Source organism: Hemicordylus capensis, chromosome 3 (assembly GCF_027244095.1).
Source record: "Hemicordylus capensis ecotype Gifberg chromosome 3, rHemCap1.1.pri, whole genome shotgun sequence".
Taxonomy (NCBI): Eukaryota; Metazoa; Chordata; class Lepidosauria; order Squamata; family Cordylidae; genus Hemicordylus; species Hemicordylus capensis.
The window spans coordinates 82154038-82164495 of NC_069659.1; the positions used below are offsets into that span (position 1 = coordinate 82154038).

General features: G+C 41.3%; 1 pseudogene; it reads right to left on the minus strand.

Annotated features, from left to right (window-relative positions):
• Nucleotides 1-789: 789 nt before the first annotated feature.
• Nucleotides 790-933, minus strand: LOC128352636 (uncharacterized; annotated as a pseudogene).
• Nucleotides 934-10458: the final 9525 nt, after the last annotated feature.

Sequence of the window (10458 nt, forward strand, 5' to 3'; positions counted from 1 at the left end):
GAGAGCAGAGAGGAGGGGCTGCTTCCCTCAATGCCATAAGTGTACTTCGAAGTGGCTTCACTCAACATTTACCCCAAAGCCTGAAGCCAAGTGCAAATACTGTAACTCCCAGGAGAGAGATCTTGGGGTCACAATGGACAGCTTGTTGAAACCATTGACTCAGTGCTCACCAGTAGCACTTTAGGTGGTTTTTCAAATTATCCCCAGCCAGCTGCATACCTCACCCACTTGACCACCTTAAACCAGAGGAGAGCATTTTTACTGGCATGGTTTAATACCTTGCCTTCTGCCATTTTGGATGGCAGATTTAAGGGGATACCGCTAAGGAACCAGTTATGTCCATGTGGTTTGGGTGACATTGAAACTGTCTTACATGTTCTTTTACACTGTGCCTGTTACAGGGGCATTCATACTATCTGGATCGAACCATTTTTAAAAAATAGGCCTGGTCAATCAGAAGAGTATGACATCTCCTATCTTTTGGCGGATCAACATGCAGTTGTCACAGCAGGGACAGCAAGATTCTGTGCAGCAGTCTGTAAACTGAGACAGGAAAAACTTAGTTTTAACTGAGATTTTTGCATAACCTGATGTGGTGTTATCAAGTTTTACTATTTTGTTTTTGTTTTGTTGTATGTTGATTTATATTTTGGTGTGCATGTTGACTAGTCATTGACCATATAAATTATTATGTACTTACTTGACTCCGTGTACGGCAGCTGTGAAAAAGGAAAATCCCTTGCTAGGGATCATTAGGAAAGGGACTAAAAATGAAACTGCTAATATTATAATGCCCTTATACTAAACTGTGGTATACTACCACAAATTATGCAGTCGAGTTTCCCATATTCGGGGAAATCACAGGGGTCAGCACACCTGCAGTGCAATGGATGAGCCTCACCCAGGGAAAACCTTCTCCTACCAGTTTGCTCTTTCCCCCTGGCTGTATGGTACAGATGGCTGTACCGGCAGCCTGAGAACCCACATGACTCAGCGTATGATAGGAGGTGTACATGCCTCCTCCTCCTACACTTCTAGCTCAGGTACAGAAGCAGGCTACCTTGGGGTGGAGCACCGGGAATGGGAGTGATCCCAGCACTGCACACAACCAGCCCTACCTGGTATAGCCCTGTTCTACTCATTTAGGGCTGGTCATGTGAATGACCTCAATGTTTATCAAGCTTTTCTTTAAGGATATAAAACTAGTAAAATGCCCACAATGGTACCAGATCTGTGGATCTCATAAGATAATTTTATTCAATATCCTAGTGTCACCCTCCAGGCTGTGCCTATAAATTCCTGGGGTGCTGTCATGGCCCAGTCCCAACCAGTCCCATGGTTTTAAATTTCACCTCTGCCACCAAGTAGACTTTTATATTTTCTCTGGCTGAGTCTACTGAAACAGCATTCCCAACTTCTGTTTAATCCAAAGTTAGGTAGTGTGGAAAGGCTTCTAAGTGTGGCATGGGGGAAACGGACAGAAGTTACAGATTTGTTAAACTCAAAAAAGAGAAATTTTACTCTAAAACAGTTCAATTCAAAACACTAATTCTTCTGGAAATTTTAGTACAAAGAAACAGCAGCCATGTGAGCATAAAGGAACAAATTAAACTGCAGAAAAACACATCCAATCTAACCTGCACCTGTGCCTTAACTCGAAATCCTTACCAGGAGTTTTCTTATAATCTCCTCCAATCAGCTTCTGCAGTGAGCCTGACTTTTTCCCTTGCCCAGCTTCAGGTCTGGCGCTTCTTTTCTAGTACAGGAGGTTCAATTCCATACTGTTCCTTCAGCTGCTTTGAGAGTGATTCAGTTCTCAAGAGAGTTTTCAGCTTAACTGTCCCAGTGATTTCTGAGCTCTGATTTCAGCAGCTCTTCTCAGTTCTTCTCTCCTGGCTTTCCAGTACTCCAATGCAAACTAACTCTCTGCTGCAGACAAGCCTCCTTTTAGTCTCTTTTCTCCATCCAACCTTTTCTAAATATACCAGTCAGGACAACTAAAGTTCCCTCAATTATTTCAAAACATATCATATCAAATCAAACCCTCTCTTCCCTCCAAAGGTTAACCAGTAAAACTATTTTCCCTCTCAAACCAAACTGTAGAACAGGAGCTGTGAACATTTGACCGCTGCACAGCTTTTTAACACAGAACATAGGGAGCAAGCAATTGCATATGTAGTATGGAAATCTGTAACACAAAAGAGGAGGCTTAGTCCTCATTTCTTCAAGGTGCAATTATTTTTATACATTTCCCTCTTCCATCATTGGTTCTAATCTTGTATTCATTAATACATGCCTGTGAAGCATATTCTTACATATTCAACTATCCTTGGTAGGTTCTTTATTAAAAGTTTTTAAAAAAAACCTTCATGCTGATTAATTTGATTTATGGGATATTTTATGTAATCAAAACATATCTGTATTTAAAAAATGGAAGCAGAGATACTTTGAGGGCTGCAAAAATATTCAGTTTCATAGCTTCCAGCAGAAATATTTTAGAAGCAGTCTCAGATTACTACAACCAAGTTCTATGCAGGGTAGAAAATCATTTCAAATTCATAGGTACTTGCAGTTTTTTTTATAACTAAGTTGGAAAAGAAGCATGCTCTCAGAGTTTTCTTCATGCCACCTCACCAGAAGTGCCAAGTGATTAGTGTGTGTTTTGTCATTTTCAAATCAGTAAGAGAGTCAGTGTTCAACCTGGCTATATTATTTATTCAAAGTCATTTATCTCCCTGCTTTTTATATTAGCTATTCTTTTGTGAGCTAATCTGACCTCTGCAAACATGCATTATACTTGCTAGTATTCATCAGATAGCATGCATAAACAATTCTCTTTATTCTGCTTGGCTGATCAATGGTAACCTGAATTTTCTCAAAAGGCTCACATTCAAATGATTGGGTTGTAGATTGTGCAAAGAAAGACCAAGAGCTCTACAGCACAGGAGAAATGAATAAAGATATGCAATTTTACATATGAATTCATTGTCGCAGAAAAAAACTGACTTTTTGTATGAACCATTTCCTAAGTAGTCACTAATAATGGCTTGTTCACATATTTGTGCATACAGCAAATTGAATATTCACAATGACGTTTGGACAAAACTGTAACATGTGTTCTCCCCCCCCCCCTTTAGATGTGACTGTGAACCTGTCTGGGGGCTTGTGGGATCATCTTGTAGGGAGAAGGAGCTAAATCCACTACTTAGCAAACACCTTCCCACCACAGGCTTAGCCACCTCAATGAGTGAGTGTCCAGAGAAGATGCTGATCCCAGCTGGGCCGTGATCTCTCATGCCTGGATCCAGTGGATGGGCCCTTGCCTAAGCCCCTTTTCCTCTACCTTTTAAGGAAGTATGTGAGGAGATTGATGAGGTGGGATGGTTGTGGCCACCCTGGCTAACACACTGGGCCCAGAGATACCAATCCAAAATTATGTGAAATCAAGGCCTGTGTCAGATTCTTTTTTATTAAGAAATTAATTGATGCCTGAACTCTGAGTGAAATGACCAACTCCTAAGAGACAAGCCAAACTATTTGGACTTTGCTCTCAGGTAATGGCTTTGGAAAAGCTGGAAGCTAATCCTATACTTCCTCTGACAGAATGTTTACCATGTTGATGTCACCTATATTGTTTTGCTTTAGTCAATGCATTGATTAACTAGTCTCAAGCATATATGCTCTTGCTGTTACTTTGGAATGTCTTTAGAATTACACACTAGGTAGATGTACACAATAAGTTATTTCAATTGCTGTCTCACACATATAGCTTAACTTCTTCCTTTTAAAACAACCCCTTTGACCTTTTAACACTCTTTGGAGCAAGAGGTGCCAGGAGTCTGCCCTCTCAAGCAAAGAGAGACCAAGAGCTTAAGAAATGCAGATGTTGTGAGAACACAAGAATACGACGTTTTCTGATAACAGGAGATGGCCCTCTGAGATGCAGATTTGTTTCGGGGCTGTCAATAGAACATCCTGACAACAGAAATTGGGGACACACAGGAGATGGCCCTCAATTTCCCCAGACAAATAGATATTGTCATGAGCGATTAACACTTTGAAATTCAGGAGGGATGCTGATATCTATTATCCTGGATTGATATCCTGAGACAAGACAGGATCTAGAGGATAACAGCAATTGACACTTTTGAGATTCATAACATCTTGAATAGACGCTATGCCAGATCAAAAGGACCAGCATGTATAAAACAAGCCACCTAAGACATGGCCAGTCAGTTAGCTTTTGCCTAACAAGAATAGCTGCTCACTTTCTGAGCCTGTTGTTAAACCACAAGGTAGAAGCAAAGGTTCTTTCTGACATAGGCAAGAAATCACTTGTGATCCTACCGCAGAGCTAGAGATCAGAGTGATTTTTACCTATTTCCAGCAAGATCCAACATCCAGAGAACTTGCATTTTGGGCAGTATAAAAATGTGATAAATAAATAAATAAATATTAACAAACAAACATGGATGTATGAGGCCTGCCTGAACTCCGCTTCCAAGCATTGGACCCAACCTATACACACTTGCTGTTCCACACCACGACCTGGTAAATATGCTGCTTCTACAGCCTCCACTCCCCTGATCCCTGCTCCTCTTCCCTCTTCTCCTCCCCCTACTAACTCCTGACTCCCAGCCATCCCATTACTGAATGACTTCCTACCTTGCCCTTCTTCCTTCTGTCTGTCTTGGATTTGTGTTAGGTTTTAGAAAGATTAAATACTGACCTTACATACATCCACACAAATGTGATAGTTTGGAACTCTGCTTTGATATTACTAATAGGTATAATTGAACAATGCTCTGATATTATTATTATTGATAGTAGCTATATGTGGTTGTGTTGTTTTCTGCTCAGTTAGCTTGGTCCTGTTGCTTTGACAATCTTTTGTACTCAATAAAGCCCATTGAATTATTTGAGAATGTTTGGTCTTCTTTCTGCCTTCAAGCCCAGAATATGCATGGTCACCATACAAAGAGCTGGTCACTTTGTGACACTGGTGAGACAAGCCTAATTTCCTATTCTAACTCTGGAGCATATCTAGTATACAAATCAGGCTTGGCTCACAAGAGGACGCAGGCTATACCCTCCAAAATGAAATAGCCAGATGATGGCATGAAGGCAAAAGGAGACTACCTAACCCAAGAGAGGATCTGTATTGTTCACTGTAGCCTCAAGACTGGCCAGGGGTGCAGCCAGAGATTAGGCCAAGGGTCATGAAGGAACAAGCCCAAGCACAGGGGGAGTCTGGGGTGAAGTAGAACCATCAGATGCATTTTTAAATAAATCCTCCTTAACCACATGACTGCCTACCAAGCTCTGATTCATAAAAAGTGTTCCAGGGGCTTTTGATGTGGAATTGCCCCCAGGACAGAAAGAAGGGCCAAAAGTGACCTTCAGGGATATGAGCCTTATCTAATGCATGTTGCTTTCCAATTGATATAGCAAAAATAAATGTACTTTTTGGGGAGCCAAGGACACTTGTATATATATTTTAAAAAGCTTTCTTATCAGCTACACCAAATCCACAGTCCTTTGAAGCAAAAGTGAGTTAGTACAATCAATCTATGTTTGTTTTCTATGGTTGATTTCCTGCATTAGGCTTTTGAAAGTAGTGGGGTGGTCATTTTTTCAGATTACTCCCAAGATAAAAGGACTCAATTGCATCTATCTACTGAATTTAAGAAGCTGGATTTGAGTTTGCCTTGATTACCTTTTAGAGTGTAGTGGCTCTATTTCCCAAGGACAGTTGTTGGTTTGGTTTTATGGCCCCCACACCCAAGCCTATGAAGCCAATTAAAACTCAAGAAAAGAATAGTGGATGAAAGGGACACAACTTTATTAAAACATTCCAATTTAAAGAACTGGTTTGAAGATAAACTCCACCCCTTGCAGTGCAGGCCTAACTAAGGCAGAATACGTCTTTCCTTGAGCCTCACAAGGGTGACATACCCTGGTTCAGATTATGAATCAGAGCACTGCTGTTTCACTGCGGATTTCTCCTCATCTTTGCCAACCCAAAGCGTCAGGGCTCCTTTAAGGGCTTCACCCCCTACCCCTAGCTGCTTAGCCCTTGAGGTTTGTGAAGCCCCTGAAGTGAGTGATGTGATCATCATAGTCTCAGAGCTGCAAAGCTTCTACATACCAATTTACCACAACATCTTTTAAACTAGCCCAAGGGTGCTCACCAGTGGAAACCCACCCTATGCCTAAATGCAGCCCACACTGCACCTGCCCAGTTGTGACCAAAACTGCTAACTAACTAAAAATGGGATAACAGAATGAAGTAGACAAAAAAAAACACCCCAAACCCCTCCAACAAACAGACAATCAGTCGGATAGCCAAAATTTCATACTCGGCCCCTGAAAAGATGACCAGCTGAGAGAGGAAGATGGAAGGAGTGCAAATGAGCTGAGAGATAGGTTGCTGAAACTCCTCCCCCTCCTGGCTCATCCAATCCACCGTGTGTATCTTGCAGCCTTAAAAAGTGGGATAAGGCAAAACGCCACTCCCAGCACAAGGCCATGGCGTGGCCACCTTCTGTTTAAAAGCTCCTGGTTTTACTTTATCCAGAATTTTGGCTTCATACATGTGAAGAATCCAGGATAGGAGTGCCACCTCTTCATACTGCTTGACCAAGCTCAATTTGCACAATGTAGCTCTTTGATCCAAATAGAGGCCACTTTCATCCTGGCACCAAATGCTGGTCTATGCATGGTTTCACTCAGTTTTGATCAGTCAGAATGCAAAGACAGAAGGATTGGTGTTGGTGAGAGGTCTGGCAACAGTGGAAGTAGAGATGGTTGCAACTGACAAGTCCAATTAGGGCTACTTATTCCCTTCTATGAACATGTAGCTTTTTACTTGAACCCTTTTTACTGGGACCAAATAATGTGCATTGAAATCCAGTGGAGAGCAAGCAATACTGGTGACACAGACAAACACTAAAGGAGCTGAGAAAGAAGGAAACTTAGAGAAAGGTAAGAGTTTCGAGGGGGGAAAGAATACTTAATAATTGACAAAATGAGAGTAGATGAGCAAAATATGAGGACTATGATAATTTAGCAATTAGGTACCTAATGGCAAAAAAGATAATGTGGGCACTTAGGCAAGTAATGAGTAATTAATCAGATATGTAATTAAACAAAATGAGCAAGTCTTATGGTTCTATAATATTCCTTCTAACTTGAGATTGGGAAAAATGAATATTTTTGTGATAAAGTGCTCAACTAACTGCCAGTGGAAAATTCAGTAATCTGGATGACTGAGGTTAGTAAGAAAGGATTTTAGTAGCTTCTGGAAATATACCATATATTCTGATATAGCTTGTTTTTAACAGGTTTATTATCTCATGCAGGGGCATATCTAGGGTGGGGCAGGCAGGGCACATGCCCTGAGCGCCATTTGAAGGGGGGTGCCATTTGAAAAAATGATTTTTTTAAAAAGGCCACCAAAAACAAAATGGCCACCATGCATGCTCAAATGGCCTCTGCAAGGCCCTAGGCCATGCCAGGCCTTGCAGAGGCCATTTGAGCATGCGTGGTGGCCATTTTGTTTTTGGTGGCCATTTTTTATTTTAAAAAATTAAAATGGCCACTGCACATGCTCAAATGGTCCCTGCGAGGCCCCAGGCCTTGCCAGCCCTCACAGAGGCCATTTGAGCATGCATGGCAGCCTCCAAAATGGCCATCACGCCAATCTTTGCAGGCCCCAAGCAGGCTCGAAAATCAGCCTGGGACGCGTTGTGGCGGTGAATTAAGAGGCTGGCCGGGGGAGGAGGAAACTTTGCAGATCCCCCTCCAGCCTTTAGGAAGCCCTCCCAAAGGGTCTACAGGTAAAAATAATAATAATAATAATAATAAAATTAATATAAGTCACTGTACACATATTCAGTCTGGCACTATGTACAGAGAATCAGGGTTTGTGAATGCTGAGCTGAAGCTTATGAGCTAGGATTGTATTCATTTGCTCTTACTTTGCTTCTTGTGATAAGTGAGTTAAATGTGATGTCTTAATAATATGGCTATTAATGGTGAGCTTGTCTTTGAATCAATGTGAAATCCTTAGTATTAAGGCCACTGGGAGTTTCTTGCTCTCTTTCTCTCATTTTAACTGTCTTTCTGAAATACTAGAATATATTCCAAGCAGTGACACAGTTTACTCTGCGTATCCTCTATAAGATTGTGTATCTTATAGAGGATCCCACAGCACAAGGCTATGGGATCATAGTCTCCATGAACTTTTAACCCCATGCAATCTTGAGTAGTTTGGCACAAATCAGTCATTAAGCCAAGGTTGAATTTGGCAAAGGGCCTCCAGGTCCAAGAGTCAACAAACCAAAACAGGATGTGCCTACCCCTTCTCTAATGGAGGTGAGCCAGCTGAATAGACCTATCAAAAGCCAATTATTCCGGGAGAAAGTATTCCCACCTAAGAGATAACAATTGGAATGCTCTGCAGAAGGAGCACAGAGGTGGCCATTTCCTACCCTATTAAAGTTGATGAATTGGCTAGCAAAGATAAGGGAGGAGAAACTCTTATAACTAAGCAAAGCATCTACATGTTGCACCTAATAAACTACAGTCTCGAGATAGTAAATAAATAGGGTCCCATTCATTCTATACACACAAACAGCTCCCCCACCTCTCCGCAGTTTCACTGACTGCTGATAATCCTCTCTCCCTAATGTCCGGACATGGACGGAAGAGCAGGGGGAAGAGGTGCAGAATGGCAGGTCCATTGGAGCTGGCTGTGCAGGCTTCCCTCTTGACAGAAAGACAGAAGGACAGTCTGCACAGCACTATGTGGTATGTAAGCCAGCATGATTAAACCACAAATTTATGCATTGTTGGTGGTAGCCCTTTTGCTGTATGTAATGTAACCACTGACTGCATATGAGTAACTGGAGTATGAAAAATATTCATACAGTGTCACACCTGGGATTTTGAGAAATGAAGATTGATAAATTTTTGTGCTTCCTCAAATACAAATAATTCTTAACCCAAAGGCATGAGCATCAATCCAAAACTGCACACTAACAAACTGTATTTTTGGAATCAGATAATCTAAGGATTATCACACAAGCAGAGCTGCTTCACTAAGGATAATAATGCATAAGGGGGACAAGCACTTATATCACTAAAGCAAATATGTTCAGGCAGGTATTTAAAATGAAGAGATTAGATACTGGATCAGTGCTAATGAAAATGGCAGAGTTCTCAAACAGTGTGTGTGTGTGATCACATATCACCTACAATATGCATCAATTATTCTAATTATTATGGTACACATCTATCATCCTTCTAACCAAATCTAATATACATTTTAAGTTAAATTAATCCCCTGCTAACTGGGCAAAGAGGCAACTTTTACCATGGTGATTCTCTTTATTTAGCAGGAGGAGAGTAACTGGCCCTATCCACCCCCAGCACAGTACCTCCAGTGACTGTTGCTGGTGTCTATCTTGGTTCAGTTTTTTTTAGAATGTGATGGAACAGGGATCCATCTTATTTATTTATTATTTCTCTGTGTAAACCGCCCTGAGCCATTTTTGGAAGGGCGGTATAGAAATTGAATTATTATTAATAATAATAATAATAATAATAATAATAATAATAATAATATAACCCCCAGTGAGGCACTACCTTGGCATGGTTGTAGGGCTTGCATGCTCTGAGGAAGGTGAGAGCTATGCCAGAGGTCCAACCATACTGGACAGGTCTCACCAGAGGAGCCAGACAAAGAGTGCCTCTCCCATCAACAATATGGTGAGACATAACATTAATAAATCTATACTGGATCGGTCGTCTCTTGGGTCAACAAGGACCACGCCAGGTGCTGGAGTCCCTGGAAATCTGGTGGAATGTGGGCTACAGGACTCAGGGTCTTCAGTTGAGCAACCAGGGCTGCAGACTGCAAGGTTACGGGAAGAAATGTCACTTAACCAGAAAAAAATATGAAAAATGCCAACAAGGAAATAATGATCTGCTATTACAAGTCTAGTCCAACTAGAAGAAGTTATTTTAAAAGAATGTACCAAATTTGGAAAGAGAAGCATCCAGAGACAGAAATAACAGAACAAAGGCTAGCAGATCAGAGAAGATTCATAATGAGAAATAAAGTATTCACAGGAGTTGAGCTGGAAGAACTGAAAAGAGCAACACAGGCTCAAGATATGGAAGAAGAATTACCACCAACTGAAGAAGTTGCTCAGGGGCAGGTGGAGGAGGTGTTGGAAATAGAGGATGCCACTGTTGCTGAACTGTTTCAAAATCAAAACCAGGCAACCTCCCCTTTGCCTTCACCTCAAAAACCTGAATGCCATTTAACAGAAAAGCAACAAGAACTAAAGCAAAAAATAACTGAGCACATGAACCAAACAACCACCAGGGTTCGACTTCCAGCTCTAAAAACGGTTGCCAAAAAACAACTTGCTCAGGCATTAAAAGATGTCA